General features: G+C 33.8%; 1 long non-coding RNA gene across 1 annotated transcript in view; it reads right to left on the bottom strand.

Annotated features, from left to right (window-relative positions):
- The window catches only part of LOC126649652 (uncharacterized), a 66,175-nt gene that overhangs the window by 37,133 nt on the left and 6,957 nt on the right, over positions 1–22,085 (bottom strand). The window contains exon 2 of the long non-coding RNA XR_007631113.1: positions 20,014–20,069. This is a non-coding gene — a long non-coding RNA (uncharacterized LOC126649652). The remainder of the gene's footprint in view (positions 1–20,013; positions 20,070–22,085) is intronic.

The raw sequence follows: 22,085 nt of genomic DNA, 5'->3' as shown, positions 1-22,085 counted from the left end.
CAGTGTGAATTTTTTAAAATTTTAGTAACTTGATAATGGAAAGGAGAAACATTCCATATTTGTACATCTCTGTTTCAAATCACCATGTATTTTCTTTTCTGAAGAGCATCAGGCTTAAAGTTAATACTTAATGTATTTGTATGTTTTGGGTTGGCCCAGAAGCAAATGACGCTGATTTTATGTAACATTAGAAACATCAGAAACTTCATCCATTTTCTGGGAGGGTAATGTTTCTCTGTTACCCTCCAAGCCACCCACCCTAAACCCTACTCTTTCCATTTCACCTTCTCTACTCCTTTATTCCCCTTACCTATGTCTTTCACGTTCTCCTAATTAAAGTATTTTAAATGCAGACTAGTTCCAAGGAGTAGTTCTTATTCCAGTATTTCCTTCTAAACATATGGGGTACACAGTGTCACAGCTTAAAACAGACCCAATTCCTTTTCTTGCTCAAAATGCTCTTCGATTTCTCAGATATTATCAGATATTATTGCCAAATACTGTTGTGCAGTAACAAAGCCTAGAGTAACTCCATTTTGTATGACAGCCTAATCCAGGAGGTGCATGCTGAATGCACCATTCTCAAAGTGCTTCACAGATTGAACCCTTTAAGGAGCACAGACATTTCTCCAGTTATTTTCTGGAAACCAACAGGGTTTAGGCATATGGCCACTCAGAATGGGGCAAATTTGAGCATGTGAAGAGGTACAATTCTAAGAATTTGTATTTGTGGCATTTAGCCATGCCCTAAAATTTAGGTAGCAGTCATCTTCCACATGTATTTTGGCAGAAGAATTGAGAAATATTCGGACAGTCTTCCTAAATGAAAAGTTTAAATCTTACATGACTAATTAAAAATAGCACAGCAATCAAAATTTCAGTATAATGGGTCAAAAAATCTGTGTTGTATAGCATTTAGAATTTATTTAAAGTACTGCCAATCCTTCTGGAATCAAAAAAAAAAAAAAATCAACATTAGAAATAGCAGGTTATTAGAGTGGGAGCTTCTTTTCATAGGATTTACAAATAGACTTCTCAAGTAAAATGACTGTGTAAACACAGCGCAAGAATAAAGAATTTGTGAATGTTTCTGGCATAACCTATAACTAAAACAGCCTGCTATCTGCAATCTTATGATATCATTACAGTGAAGAAAGTAGAAAGTCTTACTTCCTTACAAAGTGGCATAAATGAAAGTGTAGTTATTAACATAAAAAAGGAATGACACCCTTGAGCAAAGAAGGGGCAATCAGTAACAAAGGATAGTAATAATATAACAATCATGTTATCATCAAATGATGACTGCTTGATCATGATGGATTAAACAATTGCAGCATTTTATTACTTCATATACCTCCTGCAGTAACATTAGAGCAGCAATCATGTCATTTTTTTTCCCTCTAAATTTGGCACCTGCTGACTTAGAGTCATTTATAGGATGTTGTTAAGTTGGTTTCTTAATACAGGTGCTAAGTTACCATTAACACACTTAATGACCACAAGGAATATGAAATTGGATCAATTAAAAGAGGGGGTTAGACCTCCCACAGTTTCTAATCACATGTGGACAACCACTAATGAATTGGAGCTCTCTTGGGTACCTATTCTGAAAATCAAATCTTCTAGACAGTTAATCAATTGAGATAGATATCAGTTGAGTTTGTGCGCTGCTGAATTCCACTGCATCACTGTTACTTAGAGAAAAAAAGGCCAAGTGAATGAGAAGTGGTGGTAGAAAGTAAGTTTACAGATGCTTATCTGCAGCAGTTATACAGAGTAAATAATTATGCTTACTGTTAGTCCTGAAATGCCATGAATGTTCAGATAGAAGGACTTTTTAGACTTTCTTTCTGCTATTTTCCATGCAAAAATAACAACAAAAGTCTGCAAGTAAGCAAGTTCTGTTCCATCTCTCTCAGATCTTGAACACTGATACTGCCATGAAATAGCTGTAGGCTAAACATCTTTTTCTGGCACAAACATAGTAAACATTCCTTTTTGCTTCCAAAATATGTACTATCCCATATTGTCAGATGTATGGAACGTTATTAATGCCAGGACTACAGCAATGATTTGCTTATCTCCAAAGTTAATCATCTGTCACAAAAAAGAGTATGTCCTGATTAAAAGAAAAAAAGATGAAAAACACAAAACCCCTATAAACACCCAACACCCTCTGACATTAAAAATATTTTAGTACTTTATCTTGTGCTGCATTCTAGTAGTGAATGCTAATTACAACTACCAAGTTGTGCTTTGAAGATTTGCTATTCATATACGACTTTACGCACTGTCCTGAAAATAAGTGTTTTGACAGTATGTTGCCTATGCAAAACTATAGTTTTTTGAAAGTGTGTATTTCAGCAACGTTACATGCATAGACAACTACAAAGCAGTGACTGCTTACACTGCACTCCCAGTCTATCTCAAATCTCAACTGTATTACACGAGTTTGCACAACAGACTATGGCTCCAGTCTCATTCGGTTTATTTTTCTTATCAGTATATATGAAATACCAACCAAAAACTCTGTAAAAGAAAAGATGGTGGATTAACTGGCTATGCAGAGGTGATATACCCAGACCATTCCACATGAAAAGCCTTCCAATCTCTGTAGAGATTTGCCTCTGCAAATCCCCATTTTTGGAAGATTGACTGAAAGTTGCTTGGTGAAGGGAAGCTCAAGAGTACATAAATAAGCTATACCAAAAAGTACATATGACTTTACTCCTTAGCCAAGAGAGTGCTGCTCAGCAAAAAGTGGGAATACAGCTCCAGATGGCAACTTCTCAAATTTGAAAGAAAAAGATATTTCTCAAACATCTTGCGGGAGCTGCCTGCTATCTAACAGAATAATCTTCAGGCTTTCAGCACTTTTGCTTCTGCTTGATCAATGATACAATGAATCTTTAATAATTTACTAAATAACAAAATTGATACCCTTCTGACTCATCCCAAACCCCATAAATAATTAAAATTTTGAAAGAATTTTCAGTCAATAAATGCAGTGGATTCTTCCTGCATTACTGAAGATAATGAAGATGAAGATATTGTTTTTCTGACTTATCTGTCTGTGAGCAAGAAAACACTTAGACCTAGAAGAATTGTTACTGCCACCAGTTGTTGTATCTCTTAACTTTCAAAAATATGGAATTTAAGTATTAATTAATCTTATTTCCTCAATATCTGCAGAAAAATTACACATAAGAATTGTAGGAAATAGCAATTCATTCATTGTCAAATCGAGTTGGAGGCACTACGTACATACTCATTATAAAAACTATAGTTTTTTAAGGCATAAATTTTACCCTGTGGCCACTCCAGTAAAAGTAACCTCACAAATATCTGTGTTTCTCACCTTGAATATCTAGTTCATGGTATTTTTATTTTGTTTTGTTTAATAAATTACAAAGGTAAGAGCAGTTGGGTACTCTGCTGATCTTTGTTACATGCATACACCTTTGTCTGAAGAAAGGTATTTGTATTCTTGTGGATAAGACAGTTGATACTCTCAGACTCTCAGCCAATGTGGACAAGGAAGAAGAGAGGTCTTGCTGTTTAAATGTCACAGTGTGTTCAATGGGTTTTTTTCAATATATGCAGACTACCTGATGTCTTTGATGGAAATGAATTTACCAGATGTTTGCTAGATGGTCACCTTATCTCTGTAAGGTCAATGGTAAAGAGTATATGCTATACTGACATGGTTCATGCACATGCCTTTACTAGATAAAAAGTAAGGGAGAGAATATAAGTACATCTCCAGAATAATTTTTCTTCTGTTTCCCATCTCTTGTTTCCTAGCTAAGGACTGCTTGTTTCGTAAGCTTTTAGTTTCTTTTTTTTTTTTTTGTAGAAAGTTATCCACAGTCATTCTAGTAACATATTTTCATGTTCTCTTTCTAGTATTTCCTTAAGCTAATTAGCTTTCATAGCTAATGCAATAGCCACTGGTGAATGTGCGTTCAAATAACATGCAGAACTTCCTGCAGCCCAGTCTTGTCAATGTCTGCTTAAATCCAGCTCCTTGTGACAATCACTACTGAAATGTCATTGTGCCTGTCGTTTTCCTTTGTCCATCCTTTCTAATCACTTTCTCTGACAAGATCTTCATATCATACCCAGATGTAGGATTTGAGACAAGGAGAAATTAGAAATAAAGTCCTTTAGAAGCAGTTATTGCAGAGATCAGGGCACACGAAGGGGAAGGGGCTAGGGGGAGGCATATGGCAAGAGCAACAAATAGCATACTGGTGCCAATTCTTTCTTGCCCTCCTTATCTCCATTTAGAGAAATGAGCAATGTATGTAAAACAAACACGCTAAGAGTAGAAATGGTATCAGCTCAATATCTTCTTCCAGAATATTTAATGGTCGCAGACAAGATAATGAACAAGAAATGCCTAAAGGGTCAAGCTGAAAAATTCTCATTAGAAAATACAATCTCAATATTACAATGTTGAGGTCTAAGGGGTTTTCCCCCTAAACATTTAAACACCATTTAAAAAGCATGATGTCTTAAAGTATTATAAATACCAAGTTATGGTTACAGAGTGCAAAGAGAATTCAGGGAGTCTAAACTTTCATTCTACAAACAGCAAAATAATTTACAGTCTTCAATGGCAATTAACTGTGGTTACTGATATCCTAAAGAGATTTTATTAGTTTCTAATATAGGTAGTAGTTTAAAATATACTTTTATTGTCTTTCTTTATTATTTATATTGAAGAGTAAGAGTTTGTTTTCTTCAAAACTAGTTGCCAACTCCCAGAGAAAAAGTGACTGATACCCATAACAGGTGAAAACATAATATATGTTAGTGGTAACAAGCAACCACAGTCCTTGGAGTGGGAATTCAGCAGAATTTAGACATCATAGGCTAAATTGGTTTGTTCCTGAGCATCTCTCAAGTCAGCGTCACTTAACCTTTATTAGTACTTTCCTTTTATCACTGATGCTCACCTCACTATTTAAGCTGCACCTCTGTAGACATTTCAGATTTATGAGCCTGAATAGATAGAAGCCTAGTATCACTCAGAACCTACAAATTGCATACCAAGACTGGACAAAATGGAGATGATTTCGATGCTTGTTATCATCAACGCTTATGACAATTTTCCAGTGAGCAGAATTTAATACAGGTTTTATTCGCTCTCAGAGAAGGAGAGAATTGCCTTTTGGTCTGCTTTCACCAGAAAATTCCAGACTTTCAATTCCAAGTGGCAGTCCTGCTGGTAACAATTTAGGAAGAGATGCACTCTGCTTCTATATTTTCTTTCCTGAATGTTGGTTTCTACATTCCATTTTGAGGTACCTTGCTCTCCTTATATTCTGCATAGGTGTTTAGGCACCTAAATCAGAGATTGTGTGTCCCACTCCAGAATAGTTAGATACTTCAAAAAGCAATATTCAGAATCCTCACATCATTTATTAGATAAAGCCATTGATATTTACTAGGAGATATACTCATTAGACCTTTTTATTAGCAGTATAAATAATAGGAATTTTAATGAAAAATATATATCTAACTACAAAGACAATTTCCATATTACAAATGCTGGAATTTGCAGTATCAGCCATGCCGAATTTCTTTTAAATATCTTTAAATAACAACAATTAATATTCTATGACAGGGGAACAAGAAAATATATGGACTTCTTTGAAATTACAAGTTTTATCATCCAGTTGAGTAGAAGGTTTGTAGCATGTAAAATATGATAACATATATTGGGCTGAAAAATAAAAATATCAGGACAAATTGGATGACACATGAAGAAAATATTTAAAATATTTTAGATGCAAGTGTGATTATCGGCTGTAATATTTGGATATTCACCAGCAGAAATGTTGTACTTGCAAAATAACTACTAGATTTAGCTTTGTATTTTACCAACAACATTCCCAAAGTAGTTCTTAACTGCAAGAAATTCACTTTTCTTGGAAAAATAAAATGCCTTTTGGAATTTCAACCTCATTCCATGTGAAAAATGCTGTCCTGTATTCTAGACAGGGCACCTCTACTTATAATGATATTAATTGAAACATTTGTCTGACAGAGCAATTGATGAAAGTTACAAATCAGAGCCCTACAGAATTCTCCATTGCACACCACCAGACAGAAATTTGCCAGGGTGTATCTAACTGCCCATCAAGGAATTAGCAATTTATAAAAGTTGAGGCATGTACAATAGATGGGTGGATATAGAAGATGGCAGGGTTAATTTTTAAATTGTTTAAGACTAAAGAATTGCAATAGATATGGTAATGCTGTAAAAATTTATTCTTTCAAGGTTGTCATATGCATTCATCCCTGTACCAAGCTACACAAAACATCCTAATCTCTTTTGTGGTAAACTAGACAGGTGAAATCAACTGTTTTCTGGTTTGTGGTTTTGTTGTTTGTTTTTTGTTTTGTTTTGTTTGTGTATGTGTGTGTGTGTGTATGTGGGGTTTTTTGTGTGTGGGGGGTTTTTTTGTTTGTTTGGGTTTTTTTGTGTTTTGTTTTTTTTTTTTTTTCTAAATGCATTTTAGTTTGTTGCCTTCCTTCACAGGGACCCACAATCAAACACAAAAGAAAAAAGCTTCCTCTTCTTTTTTGTCTCCATTTTCTCTTCTCCTAAGTTTTCACCTAATTCACTCTCTAGCTATGGTATACTAAACAGTACTTAGTAAGGCATCAGCAAAGTAGAAAGTTAATGCCATGTTCCTTTTACCAAGGAGAGGTTCAAAGAAACCAAGAAGGGAAAAAGAAAAAAAGGAAGAAAAAAAAAAAAAGTCACTGCTGGAAGCCTGTACTCATTAATAGATTTTCTCACCAGAAGGAATCATTGTCTTAATCTGTTCTGACTTCTTCTATAACCAAAGCCACTGGAATGTCACCTGAAAATTCCTCTGTCAAGTTCACAGCTTTGCAATGAAATACAGAATTTTCAGTGAAAAATTCACTTTTTTGGGTTAAAGACTTCAAGTGAGAAAGAATCCTGCACATCCAATGATGATTAAAAAAGCATAATTATTAAAAAAGAGTATTTTAGTTCTATTCTAAATTCTCAGTTTATCTAGGCTTATTTCTTTCTACTGGATCTTAGAAATATTTTCCTCATGTTTTCTCATGTTAGGTATTAATGAGGTGTAATCAGCCTGTCTTTTAAGGCTTAAATAGATTGGTAATCTTTTGCTCCAAGTCAGTTCTTAAAACCTCGATATGCCAGAAGTGGTGCTCACACAGGTAGACCCAGATGACCAAATCATGGCTAAGGTATTAAGGAAAAGTTTATTCCAAAGTCAGAAAACTTGGATACACAGCTAAGTCAAACATAACAGGGTCAAAAAGCAGTGGGAAGCCTGTTTTGGTGCTTTTATAACAGGTGTTTATTTGCACCTTTTGCATGTACATAACTTCAAGACTGTGTTTTCCCCTGTGCTTTTATGGTCTTCTTCTCTCCCAGCTGGGACCTCAAGCATGTCTATGAGAACTTTTATCTTTTCTTGCGACAGGGGAGTTAACATAAAACAGATAGGCAGAAAATAGGTAACACTATTCATGGGAAAGAATTTTCTCCCATGATGGGTTTTTCCTAGGCCTAGTTTTCCCAGCAGAGAAAAGCTCCTTGAGCAAAAACTCTTTCCTCCTTGAATAAATCTTCCACATTTAACCTTCTTTCCCTACACAGTAATTTCCTGCCTATTGCTTCAAATCTTTTTTTTTTTTTTTGAGAGTTCATTTATTACTTAGATCATAGAATGGTGGAAAGTATTAAAAGAATTATCGTGACATGGTCACCTCTTTTCAGTTATTCATAACTGTGGATTTAAGTGAATTGTTAACTTTGCCATGAATTTCCATAAGTTTGCAGTAAAATTATCATTCTTGGTACAGTAATATGCCACACACACTTCCATGTCTACACCACAATCAAATTGATCTTCAACAGCTGGCAAACATACTAAAAGAAAGCTAAACATATACATAGAATAAAACTTCAGCATTAACCAAAACAGAAATCCACTAATGAAATCATTATCATCATCATCATCATCAAAGCCCTTATGAATCTGAATCTTTGAAATAATAATTTTGTTGTAAGCGTATATATCAGTTTAATGCTTATATGTTGCTATGTCTCTACTTACCCACTTATTTATATGTCTATATATACATACACAAAAATGTACATACATACAGGTTTATGTCTATAGCTATCATGTATCTGAAAAAAGTCTTAAAAATATGACTCATCCTATCATTTAACATGAGTTATGCTAATAAATTTTGAAACCTATAAAGGTTTCAAAATTCTAAAGTTCAATGAGTCATTCAATTTCCAGATGTACTTCCTCCATGTATCAGTAGATTCCTAGTGTCATACTGTCATACTCTGCAAGGTTGTGTTAGAATTAAGCACTCTAGCTCAGGATTTAACACAAGATGGAAAGTTTATCTAACCTGACAATACTGTAGAAATAATCGTTCTGACTTGTGAAAGATGGTACATGCCAGGATCCTTACATGGTTTAGAAATGAAGGAAGTTTAAGAAAAAAAGAAAATAAAAAGGGAGAGAGCAAGAGAAAAAAAGAGAAATCTTATAAAACCCTATGGTCAAATTTGAACTGTGGTAAAGGAGAGAGACATAAAACCAAAACAGAGACAAAAAATGCACAGAATCTCACCATATGCATAACTTGTGACTCAGAATTTAGCTTCAACTCTTAGCTACATCTAGAATAATATTCAAACTGAAGGATTAAATTACAAAGAAAGATGGTACATCTCAACAATATTTGTCAGTGAGAGGTACTTTATCGTCTGTTAACTGGTTGTAGCTGCCTTTGCAGAAACAACCTACAGTTGACTATAGATATTTAAAATGTTTTTTTAAGATAAACAAGCTTGGTTTACTTTGTCATTCATAATGCATTTAATGTAAAATATTGTGTGAATGTGAAAATAAGTGTCCTCTTTCCATGACAGGGGTAACCCCTCTTCTTACATTCTCATAAAAGTTCAAAAAATAAACCAAAACTAAACCAAAACAAAATTAACTTTGGTATTATTATCTTCCAAATATCTCTTATTCTGACCAGTTCTTTTCTGTTTCTAAATATTTAGTGTATTTGGTACAAAAAAATTTTTTACTGAGTTGATGTCACATCTGACTCTTATTTCTTCCTCTTTTCTTTTGTTTCCTTTGAGACATTTTGTTTATTATGAATTCACTCTCTGTACCCAACAATTAAATGAGTGTCTGAGGGGTTCTTAGGATTAAAAAAATAGATGGAGCAAGGCCATTCCCTAAAGATTTACAGAAACAAAGAATTATCTTCAAGCTAAACTAAAAAAAAAAAAAAATAAAATTGTGGTATACACTGAGGGCTAAATCAATCTCTGTCTAACAGAAAAGACCAGCATTTAATCATGTGACGTGGAGCACTGACCAGAAATTTTTTTGCAATGGTTTTCTACGGCTGTCATTGTCTTATCTATGTTGTACTGTTATCTCAGTCTCTGTTTTTGCCTGAGTGTTTTTTAACTCAAGGTCATTAGAACCTAGATCTAGTTTCTATTAGATTAATAAAATGAAATAAAAGAAAATATACACCCTTGTAGAAAATTATCTAGTAAATGAGTTTCCTTCAAACTCTAGTCTCAGGAGAAATATTTCACTCCTAGGCATAACTAAATAAACACCTGTTAACAGACTGCAGTTAATGCTCGTACTTTAACATTCACTGATAACAGCCCTAAACAGTGCTCAGAGAATTGAGATGAAACTGATTAAAAAACTCTCAAAGCACAACTGAATTGATTAATTGCAGCCTCGGAGTTCTGTAATATTTATATCTGAAACTTCATGTGACCGAATATGCTACCATATAAGGATACTAAATTTGCGTAGGCTTATCACTTGGTACAGAACTTAGGATGAAATAAGGTTCACTGCATTAGCAGCTCTTATATCATTACCATCTGCCTACACAATACAAGATTAAATAAAACTTTTTTTCCACAGGAATTTGTGCTTTGCACCTTGATTAGGCTGTTTCATATTTTTTTTTGTATTGCAAAAGCATATTCATTATTTTCATTATTTTTCTTCCTCTCCCTCAAATATATTTTTCATCATTAATTACTCAGGGATATATTTTTTCCCCAAGGACAGTCATTATTCTCGTAATTCTTATATGATGGCCTTTTAATAAATGTTTTATTTTTCTACACAAACATAGAGAATCTAATTATGCAACTAGTTGAAGCATCTGTTCACTATTTTTGTCTTATGATGATAGGTAAGCTAAGGACTGGAAAAGTGAGAGTTTCCTTTTTTTTTTTTTTTTTAAATTTTCTTTCTATTTTTCCTTTTTTTTTTTTTCCCCTATATGTCATCATCTTTTTTTCCTGCCCTATGAAAACCTATCATTTATCAACTCTATATTTCATTAGTAACTGTAACTACCACCCTTTAATATTGAATATAACCTTTAATATTACATAATTTTTATATCTTTAAGTAGATTAAAAAGTAATGCAATTTAATTTTAGTTAAACTGGTTTCTCAAAAGATAATATAGAGATTATTACTACTTGTACAAATTCATACAACACATTTGGGGACTCCAGTGGTGGTGAAAGATGAAACACTTACAGAACATTTCTTAAAAGTGGAACTAATTAAATAAAATGATATCGCATTAATGCACACAGCTCCTCAGAGGAAATTTGCATGCGATCTTAACATGTTAAAAATATTCTCACTCTTTATTTAAGATATAAGTGAGCATACAAAGTCTGTTTATTCTTATACTATAAAAATATTTTTAAAATACATATATACGTATAGCGCATATGGTAAAAATTATATAAACTTTAATTGTTTGATTCTGATAAGAATGATAATGTGTACTAGTGTGTGGGCAGCAATTTTTTAAAAGATCTATTCAGCATTGTCCAGCCTACTGTGCTTAATTTCAAAATATGACATTTTCATAATGTAAATTGTTTGTTCACTTCTCCTTTGCATCGTATGAATTCATATCCAACATAAAAATTAATTCAAATAGAATCATACTCACAAGACTGTAGTAATTCAAAGCACTGATCTTAGTTGAAATTTTGTCCTTTTATTTAGTTTTCCATTATTAAAATGGACACTTTCAGAGCCTTTCTGAGGTTATGACACGAACCACACTTTGAGGTATCCATTCATCCCAGAATGTGAAAGAAAATGAAAAATCAAATACCCATAATCAGAATTTAAGAAATTCAGGAAAATTAACTAAAACGTAGTACAAGAATCAGATTAACAAAGAATTTACTATATTGCATATATTACGTAAAGTTTCATAGGGAGGCATGATAATAGGGATGACAGAATAAGAGTTTATTTTGCAATATGATTCAGGATCTGAAAATTCATTTAATCAAGACTAGTCCATGAATGAGAAAAATCTGTGGGGAAGCTCAGCTCAGAGTAAACTTACATGACACTGGTGAGCTGGGGAAAACTCCTAGAAATAATTGCAGAAATTATATCAGCATCTAAATATGCCCATTCTTATCACTGGGGCTGTCATTTCAGTGAAGATCCCAGCTGCTGGTGGATGGCCACGCTTCAGTAACAGTCAACTCTTCTTGGTCTCATGTCTGAGAGGCTGTATTTTCTCCAATTAAAGTGTCACTATGTCTCGTACAAGGACCATACCTAACTATAATTAGTAAAGTGAAACAAGCCACATACAACAGCTTGCTTGTTGAATGGAAACTCTGCTTTAGGGCACATGGAATCACTACTCTGGGAAGTACAGCAAAAGCTAGATTTATCCCATCTATGTAAGCACTGAACTTGGAACTATACTTGCCAAAATCTCCCTTTAAATGCAAGTGAAGACTGATTTCCTTTCAAGAGACAAGGCAGAACGTAGACAGTCATTTTTACTCTCTGGATGTTTTTAGCTGGATATCTTTAGTCTGAGAACTACTCTGTGTTACACTGACTTCTATATCACATGAGACACTAGTCCAAAACTAAATTAGAGCTACACTTAAAACTGTAGATCAGTTAACCTCTGAAATAAGGCACTAACTATATGTCATTAGGTGTGGTGAGTTGGGGACTTGATTAATTTAAGTCTGCCCATACATTTTAGCATCTAGGTGGCTTACCCTTTCTGAGGAGCAGATTTTTACTGAAGTAGTGATTTTTCAATACATCGAGTATCTGATTGAAAACGCTTCATTAAAAAGAAGAAACTGTGAGAACTGAAGGAAAAACACCTCTAAGTGCCATTGTGAAAACTGATCCCATATTTGGTCTGAAGCAGATCACTAGGCAAAGAATTTTTTTCTCACAACAAATGAAAAAAGAAACAAACAAAAAAACAAGCAAGAAAAAAATTGAGCATCTTGTACTTAAGGAGTTCAGAGTCATTTGAGATACCTTAGAGTATCCCCTTTGGCATCCAGTTGCTGCTATAGAAGTTTTTGTGTATCCCACAAGGGATACACTGTGTATTTCAAATCTATGTATCTGGGCTGTGTATCTCAAATCCTGTGCAGACTTCCCAGACATTTTCAGTCATATAAAATGACTCTAGATGAGTGAGGTTAGACAATTAAATGTAACCTCTAATGTTTGATGAGTGCTTTCTTTGTTTAGTATAATTATCCAAATACCTTTTATAGCTATGGTTTTTCACTATTTTAAAAAATTATTAAACCAACATGGCAACTTGATACATTTGACTCCGTTTTCATTAAAATTAAATTCTTTAAAAGATTATAAACTCGTGGTGCCAAATTCAGTGAACTACAGATTCAACCAAAAGCACAGGGTCTTTAATGACTGAGGTTTTGCCAAGACCAGATTAATTCTTTCTTGTTTCTGCAATGAATAAGAAAATGCACAAATAAAAAAGAACACATCAAACAGACCCTGAAGATCACTTGATGCATTATCATATCAACACATTTTTCATTCATGTATCCACTACTTCAGAAAATTTTCATTACGAAAGGAATAGAAAACTGATACTTTAAAATGATAGTATTCCAATAGGCTCACGATTTTACTGAAAATCTATTTTCCTGAAAAATAAATACAATAGTTAAAAAAATGAAATGCTGGGGAAAATGGCTCTTTGACTGATAAGATATTAGAGAAAAAACTTTTGTAAGGTCAGTTTTATACATGCAACCTAGTTCATCTAATTCCATGATTGATGCGTGACTGTCCTGTAGTGGTTTTGCTGTTTTCAGAACAACTCATCTTGTGAAAGATGACATAGAGCCTCCCTCATTAAGAGCCTTCAGAGTCAGTTTAATGAAGATGAAAGTATGTGTGTTGCAGTTGGGCAAGTTTTTTTATATTTTGTCCAAGAAGACAGAAAAACCTGGAAATTCTGTGTCAGTCTTTCAAAACAATAGTCACAGTAACAAGAAAATCAACATCTGTTATGTGCTTTTCCTTTGTTTCTTCTAATCGATCCAGCAAATCTTTGCCAAACATTTGCACAGTGTGCCATAGAAATGTCACTTGAGGGTGAAAAAGACTGTCACTTTATAAGTAAATGTCATCTTGCAAGTAAATAGCATTGAGTAGGGAAAGAAAAATGACACTAAGAAAAGAAGCTAAATGGCTGATGATACAAACAAGAAGCAGAGCATGTAATGAAGATTCCAGTTAATTTGTACCCCATCTGTCTGATGTCTTGATAATAGTATATGGTAAAGGAAGTGATAGTCATGGTTTTCATAATCTCAACAGTGGAGCTCTACCATTCAACACATATCTGCAGCAATCAACAATGTTTCCACCTTAGCCAACTGTGGTAATTGAAATTCCTATCCTTTTCAATTCCTTCTTTTCTTTTCATTGAGTCACAGGTTTTGTAGAGTTCCCAAGTAATCTCTGCCTCTGCTAGAATCATAGAATTGTAGAATGTTTTAGGTTGGAAGGGACCTTGAAATCGTTTAGTTCCAACCACCCTGGCATGGGCAGGGCACCTCCCATTAGACCAGGTTGCTCAAAGCCCCATCCAACTTGTTCTTGAACACTTCAGGGATGGGACAGCCACAACTTCTCTGGACAACTTGTTCCAGTGTCTCACCACCCTAACAGTAAAGAATTTCTTCCATATAACTAACCTAAATTTCCCCTGTTTCAGTTTGAAACCATTACTCCTTATCCTGTCATTACAGTTCTTGATGAAGTGTGCTTCTCTGGCTTCCTTGTGGGGCCAATTCAGATACTGGAAAGTTACTATGATGTCTCCACACAACCTTCCCTTCAACAGGCTGAACAGCCCCAACTTTCTCAGCCTGCCTTCGTAGCGGAAGTCCTCTAGTCCCCTTATCAACTTCCTGGCCCAGCTCTGGACTTGCTGTAACCGTTCCATATCTTTGTTATGTTGAGAGCATCAGAATTGTATGCAGTATTCTGGGTGGGGTCTCATGAGAGAGAGAGTGGGAGAATCACCTCCTTCAGTTTGCTGGCCATGCTTTTTTTGATGCAGCCCAGAATATGGTGGTTGTTCAAATCTTGCCTCTCCTTTAGCTCACTACATGTCCAGATCTTCTTTGCACTCACTTTTCTACTGTAAGCCCCAAGGTCCAGATGATACTTTTATCCAGCTACATTACCTTTGAACATTTCAATTTATCTATTGTGCCATCATTCTTATCTCCACCTCAGAATCCTGACTACGTTTCCACTTGCCTTCTGTATGCACTCTCAAAGACATGAAGGTAGAAATTTATTTACCCTTATCAACAAATTAAACACAACGCTTGCTAAGCCTTGGCAAACAGAATTCATGTCTCATGCATTTATTAGATCCAGAAGATCTTTGAGTTTTACAACTCATACTTCACTGATTTAAGTCTGTCTACACAAAAGCTATTTGGTGAAGCATCTACATACTCTATGTTCAATGAAATTAATGAGAATAACTGTTGATATTTTATTTAGCTTTTAGGATAGAAATAAAAATAACATGAGCTTGAACAATTTGCATAGATTTGTAAAAAAGAATGTTAATAAGAAGTTTCTATTCTATATCAATATATTAGCTTAATCTTCCTTTTCCCCTTGTTTTTCCGTAAAGTACCATCTCACTTTACTAAACTTTAAAAACTTCTATGCAGATTAAGTGTTGCAGATTTTAGGAATAAGTACTTGTAAGTTCTCAAAGTAGAACTGTGGTTGGCATCTTCCAGAAAAAAAAAAAGGATTAAGTATGGAAAGGTGTTAGTAACAAAAACACAGACACACACACAGACACAGACACAGGCACAGACACACACATATAAATAACATTCTGTTTCAGGAAAGAGTGTGTATCTGCAGTGCTTGAACAGATATGAAAAAAAAGTGGATGTTGTACCTTCACAGCAGCTTTCCCCCAAGATCTCAGTCCTTTATCTAGTAATTTCCACACAAATACCAAAATCAATACATCTGTCTTGTTATTTTGCTTTCTGACACCCAACTTTCCAGTCAACTCTGCACATTTATCAGTTCTTTGTATTTCTCATTTAAGACTTTTCTGCCTTAGATTTTCATCTCTACTCTATGTTTCTTACAATCCTGGAGTGAAATTTTGTCATACTTTGGGAGTGCTGTAATACAAGCTCCTCCTTTTCCCAAAACCTGTAAGTGTTCAGGACAGAGAAAAATGCTCCTTTCTTACAGAAACAAATTACTTTTTTTCTTATTTTTGAAGAGAATAACTCTTCAAACTCTTTTCTCACAGAATCACAGAGTTATCAAAGTTGGAAGTGACTTCCAAAATCATCTAGTCCCAGCATCAACCCAGCACCACCATACTCCTCCCTAAACCATATCCCCAAGTGCCACATCTAGACACCTCTTGAACACTTTCAGAGATAGCAACTTCACCACCTTCCTGGGCAACTTATTCCAATGTTTGACCACTCTTCTAGTAAAAAAATTTCTGTTAGCAGGTGTTATTAAACCTAAACAGATACCAGGGAAATAGAATGAATCTTTAGAAAAGGAGTAGTTATCACATATACTGAGCATGCACAGCTGAGAAATGGAGACTGTGGAGAAAAATTAACCCTAACTCTTTTATGATATATTTTAGGTCCTCAAAGTACAAAAAAAAAAAAAAAAAAAAAATTTACTTCTACACTATGCAACCTTTGTTTACTACCAAATTCTAGATATCACCTGAGTTCAATTCAAATTTCAGTGTACATACATGCAAAAAAGAAAATTATTCCTGTCTACGATTTCAGCTCTAAGCTCGTACAACATTTGAAGTATGTCACTATGTTAGTTTAAGACTGAGATCTGCCCTTATGGTTTCATCTATCTACACAGGATAAAATTTTTATTGAAGAACAGTAGTGTATAAAATGAAAAGGAAAAAAAAAAAACCACCATGGTCAAAAAGACTATATCATTGTTTTCTTCTGACAGCAAAGTAATGGTAAATTATCATGATCAGAAAACAAATTTAATATCACTATTTATGATCAGAAGTTTCTTAAGACAATCAGAAAACAAGAACTTAATATGGAAAATTTACTTGAACTACTAGTTAAAAAGGCTAGAAATTTGGCTTCAGGCTACAAAATAAATATTATCAAAGAGTTTTCATAGAGATTTTGAGGTTTTGCTCAGGCCAGAAATACAATTCCAAAAAAGAATTAATATTTTTCCTTAATTTTCTGTATTTTCATAGCTTCAAACAGACTTGCAGGCACTTAATTCTTTCTCTGGATTACTTTTGATACCCTTTCTAGGTGGAGAATGTATGGTATTTGTCATCCAAGTTTTTCACTGTCTTTTAGTGTAAAATTTATATTTAATAAATAGCGTTACCACACTGCTGTAAATTCTGTAACTCTTATTCAGACTTTGTCTTTCTGATACACGACACCACTGGAAAGCTCATTTGACACACTGTCCTCACAGAGAAAGCTCATATGATCCATATATTTAGTTCATTAGTTAATGTGTTGAATATCTGAACTCTGTGGAAAAAAACCCAATCAAACAAATAAAAACCCCAGACAAAAATCCCCAAGCAAATAATAATGCAGTAGTGTAAATCCACTGATGAAAAGAAACAAAGCCAGCACCTAAAGTGAAGCTAATGGGCCCAGATGGATTGTATTAGATGAGATTGATCAAGCTATGTCAAAGTCTTAGAATATTGTTGCAGAACTCAAGTTGACCTTTGTATGTATCTGATCACAATGATCATTCACTTGTACAGAATTCCAAGTGACATACCACTACATTTTTCCTTCACTGCCTGACTGCCCTATGTCATTAATGGAATTGATACTTAAGTACCAGCTCTGTAACTGTGGAAAATTTCCTTGGTAAGCAACTAGTTCAGCTGTTCCAATAAAGCTTCCAACTTAATTCAAAAATTAATCTTATAGAGCTGTAATTGGTTTATGTGTGTGCCCATGTGCACCTGTGCTTCTGTGCACATCTAAAGAACTGGAATAAATTCTTGTAATGAATATGTAGATTTCTAAAGAGGGATGCAAGGGTAAAGATGAAGTTAAATCAAACTTTCTTTTTTTCTTTTTTTCCGACAAGGAGATCTATTTTTAGTATAGTAATGTTATAAAAAGGGCTAAATATTTCCACTGAATGCTTAAGTCACTTTATCCCTATGGTGTATGCAATGATAATAAAGAAATACTAAATATGCTTGTAGATGCAAATATATTTTCAACAGGTAATCTGAATTTTAAAAGGATTTCCACCACACAAATAATTGAAAAACGGGTTATGCATAAGAATTCAGAGGTGGTTGTGGCTTAACCCTAGTAGGCAGCTAAGCCCCACATAGCTGCTCACTCAGATCCCTGTGATAAGATGGTAAAGATAATTGGAAGTGCAAAGGCACTTCATTTTGTGTAAAAATAAAAATGGTTTAATAAATGAAGGAAAGCCATCTGTGCAACCAAAGGAAGATGAGGATTTCAGTCACCACTTCCCATAGCCAAGCAGATGTTCAGCCATCTCTAGGAACAGAGAGGGCACCGTCACATGTAACAGTGACTTAAGACAAATGTCATAAATCTGAATATCCTCCCTTTCTCCCTCTTTCCCCAGGTTTTGTTGTTGACCACAACATCAAATGCCAATGTATATCATTTGTGGTGAACTGTCCCAGTTGTGCCCCTACCTATCTCTTGACCTACTCCTTACTGGTGGGGCAATGTGAAAAATAGAAAAATAGAAAAATAGAAAAAGCCTTGATGCTGAGTAAGCACTTCTCAGCAATAGCTGAGAACAACATCCCTTGATTTATCAATCCTATTTTCAGCCTAGGTCCAAAACTTAGCTCCATAATATGACAAAAATTACCTCTAACCCTCACAAAACCAAAATGGAAATAAGGTTAGTTTTATGGATTTATTTCTACTTTATCAGTTTCTGAAAAAAATTTTAGGTAAAACCTCAGTGTAAATCTCCAACACTAGAAATTAAGTTAGATACCTTCTTAGAAAAGAAAGAGTAATTCTGCAGTTTTTATTCTGTGAACAGAAAGAAAAACAGGCAAAAAAAGTAAAAGATAATCAGTATATCATCTAGTATACTCAGAGCTGAACTCAGCAACAGTTGAGAATGTAGGACTATATTCTTCCCCTTTAATTCACATGAAATAATTATCTAACTTCCTTTCTGTAGTGGACAGAGGAAAACAAGAACTAGGAGGGTGATTCATGCTGTCATCAGAGAAGTGTCATAGGGGATGAATTATCTGGCCTGAGTTCTCTTCATAATCAGTGGGAGGAAAAAGAAACGCCCATAAAATAATTTATCATTGTAACCTAAGATAAGTATCTGAGATAGCTGAGGTAACTTTTGCTCTGACAGCTATTTTATCTCTGCATTCTTTATTGGTGGAGCTAAAACAATGAGTTAAGATTTAGGCTTCTGAGAGAGAGATGTTGAAGTAACAAATACCACACTAATTGCTTTTATTACCAAGCGCAACATATTATGACTATGCATATAAAAATTAACAGTTAAAATATAATTCTTGGTAATGTCTATTTCTTTGTTTAATTTACCTTCTTTATACTTCCAAAATCCATATAAATCTGTGTTCATACAGGGTATATTCATCTGGATGAAGATCAACTTTATCTGAGTTCTTGTACTGTCTTGTCCTGGGGAATATCTTAATTTCTAAGTGATAATGTTACTTCAATCCTTGCTAGTTTTACTCTAACCTCTATGAGACTATATAGACTCATAACCGACTTCTTTCTGTACTGCAATACTTCATTTCATTCTCTGTATTGCATCAAATGCAGATCTGTCTTCAGGAGACAACTGGAAAAGCTTATTCACAAACAGCAATGTTATCTTGAGAATTTACCAGTAACCAACTTGCAGTGGTCATCACATTCTCATAGTGATCCGCTATTTGATAAATTACACCCTGCCACTGGAAAGCTCTCCTTTGCACATTGGACACACCAGAAATACCCTATGCTTCATACTACACAGCCAGGTGGGAATGCTCAGACAACATGAAGGAGCAATTGCTTAAATGGTGACACCATTTATTTTATTCCAAAGAGCATTCCCATTCTGTCTCATGTTACTTTATACACAACTAGTCATTTAAAAGCTTCTCTTTAAAAGGATTTCACTTGTCTTTAGTTATAGTATCCAGATCCTTTGTAAATGAAGACATTTATACCTTTGCTACTTATTTCACTAATACCAGATAAAAGATTTGCTGTTCATGTGTTTGTACAGAGCTTGTCATTTTACATTATGACATAACATGACATTTTGCTTCTGTGGTACATTTTGATAATGTCAAATAAAAGTACAGAAGACTGGAATTTATAGTCAGACATTTTTTTCTGTCTCACCCTAAAGGCATGGAACCATTCAAACATGCAAACTATTTGTAGGAAAATATATTAAATAGGGTTAATTGACATCTACAAATAATGAGATAAAACTGCAAAAGATATGTTTCTTCAAAGTGCAGCACAGGGCTTACCTTTTAGTTACAGTGTTTGTGTGATTATTTTGTCATCTTGATCATCAAAAGCCAAACTGTGCATACAAAAGAAGCCAAACAGTAAAAAGAAAAAAAATATGTTATCACACTAATTATTAACTAAAAGCAGTATGCTCAATAGAATATCTTTTACATCAATATATATGTAAAAAGAATACCCTGCCTTTGTACTAAACCAAAACATGACAAATAGTACAAAGAAGACTCTTTAAAAAAACTAATTGAAGATAAACCTGTCACATTAAAGTGTGTTCTTAGCAAGAAGGTTATGCACAAAACCTTTCTATGATTAATCTAAAAGTTTAAGCTAAAGAAGTACCAGCTAATTACTTATTATGATGAACTTCTTACAAAATCTTAAGGGAGAATATAATTTGTACAAACATATGCTCTTTTTTAGATTACTAAGTATTTCTTACGGGAAAATGGTTAGAATATTAATGAATATTAACAATATATAATTTCATTACAGTTAACACATAAGCATTTTTTTATCTGAAATGGTAATTGGCACAATATATGAAAAACAGTGATTTAGAAATGCTTTTGTCTCGTGTTTTATTGAATCTGTCAAAAAAAAAAGTGAATTATTCAGATTATTAATTTTTGGCCTTTTAAGATATTTTCAATTCACATCTGTACAAGGAAAATAAATATGTCTTATAAAGATTAAATAAAATGTATGAAATGAAGTTTAAAATTCTGCATAATTTAATAAATTGTAAATATTCAGAGGCATAAGATAAGAAATTGAAAGTAACATTCCTTAAAGTTACAAGAATAAAAAATGTAAATGTAATACTTGTGTTGGTATGAAAAATGCCTTCTCCTACCTGATTGTATATCTTACATTTCTTTTCAGTTAGTAGAACTGAAAAAAAAAAAATCACTTGAAAACAATCTTGTGAAGCAAGTCTGACTGCATCATCAAGATTAGTTTCTGAATTGTTTTATAGTAAAAGGTAACCTATAAACCATTTGATAACTGATACATGGGATCCGTTGTTTTTTTCTTTAATATGGTAGCAATTTTTTCATTAAATAAATGTCTACCTTATAGGACAAGACAGCAATAGCAAAAATTTTATGTCTGTGGTCAACCCTTTTTCTAATCTTTTACTTAACAATAGCAGGTCCTACATTCTATTTAAAAGATTATTTCCTTTTCATACATTTAAAAGGTATTGTCAGCACAAATACATTTCCAATCAGTTAGAAACTGGGTTGTTTCAGTCTAGTTTTGACATTTCTTCTAAGATTGAATAATTTATATTCACCATAGTAAGGACAGTCCAAAGCTTCAAAGATATTAGTAGGATTTACAAGAAAACTAGGTTTTTACTTCCTTAAGAGTTTAGGTTCTTTGGAATGTTGTTTTATATGCCTTTGTTTAGAAATTTCCCTTGGGATGTGAGACAAGAAAACCTCACTGTACCTAAATGTAGGTGCCTTCCACTAGATTGTCTAGAACAATATACCATCTTCAACAGTGAAAGTGTCTCAGGCATCTGTAGCTTGCCTCTGTAGCTGTTGTTGTTATAGCGTTATTATTATTTGGGTTATTATTATTGTTATTGGAGGGGAACATTGCTCAAATATCTCCATTTTTGAGAAGGCATTCCATCTTGTAAATATTACAGTTTGCAGATGATTTTTCATTGAAAAGATTTTGTTTAGAAAACAGTATTTTTGCTTAATGAAATGTTCATTAAAATACTCTTGAAAAATTTCACTATTTAGGTGCTCTAGTGCTAAGAAAGATACATTGGTGAGAGAAAAAAATAATTTAGTGTTTTAAATTCTCAAAAGATCTGTGGGAAGTCCAGGCAATAAAGTGCCCTGTACAAGCATGAGTGTCAAAAGGAAAACCCTATTTTGTTTTAATCTAGTTACCAAATCTTTTTCTTCATTTGCTTAAACTGTTTTCTAAATCATGAAATTCAACACACTTTTCCATATCATAGCCTTCAGTTTCAGGACTCTTGTAACCACTCAGTATGACAGTAAATATTCTAAAGTTTCTGTAGTCTTTTATCTTTCAGGAAGATCAC

The sequence above is a fragment of the Myiozetetes cayanensis genome, unplaced genomic scaffold (assembly GCF_022539395.1).
Source record: "Myiozetetes cayanensis isolate MyiCay16 unplaced genomic scaffold, myiCay2020 scf5-8, whole genome shotgun sequence".
Lineage (NCBI taxonomy): Eukaryota > Metazoa > Chordata > Aves > Passeriformes > Tyrannidae > Myiozetetes > Myiozetetes cayanensis.
This window is presented reverse-complemented; position numbering and strand designations above follow the sequence as displayed.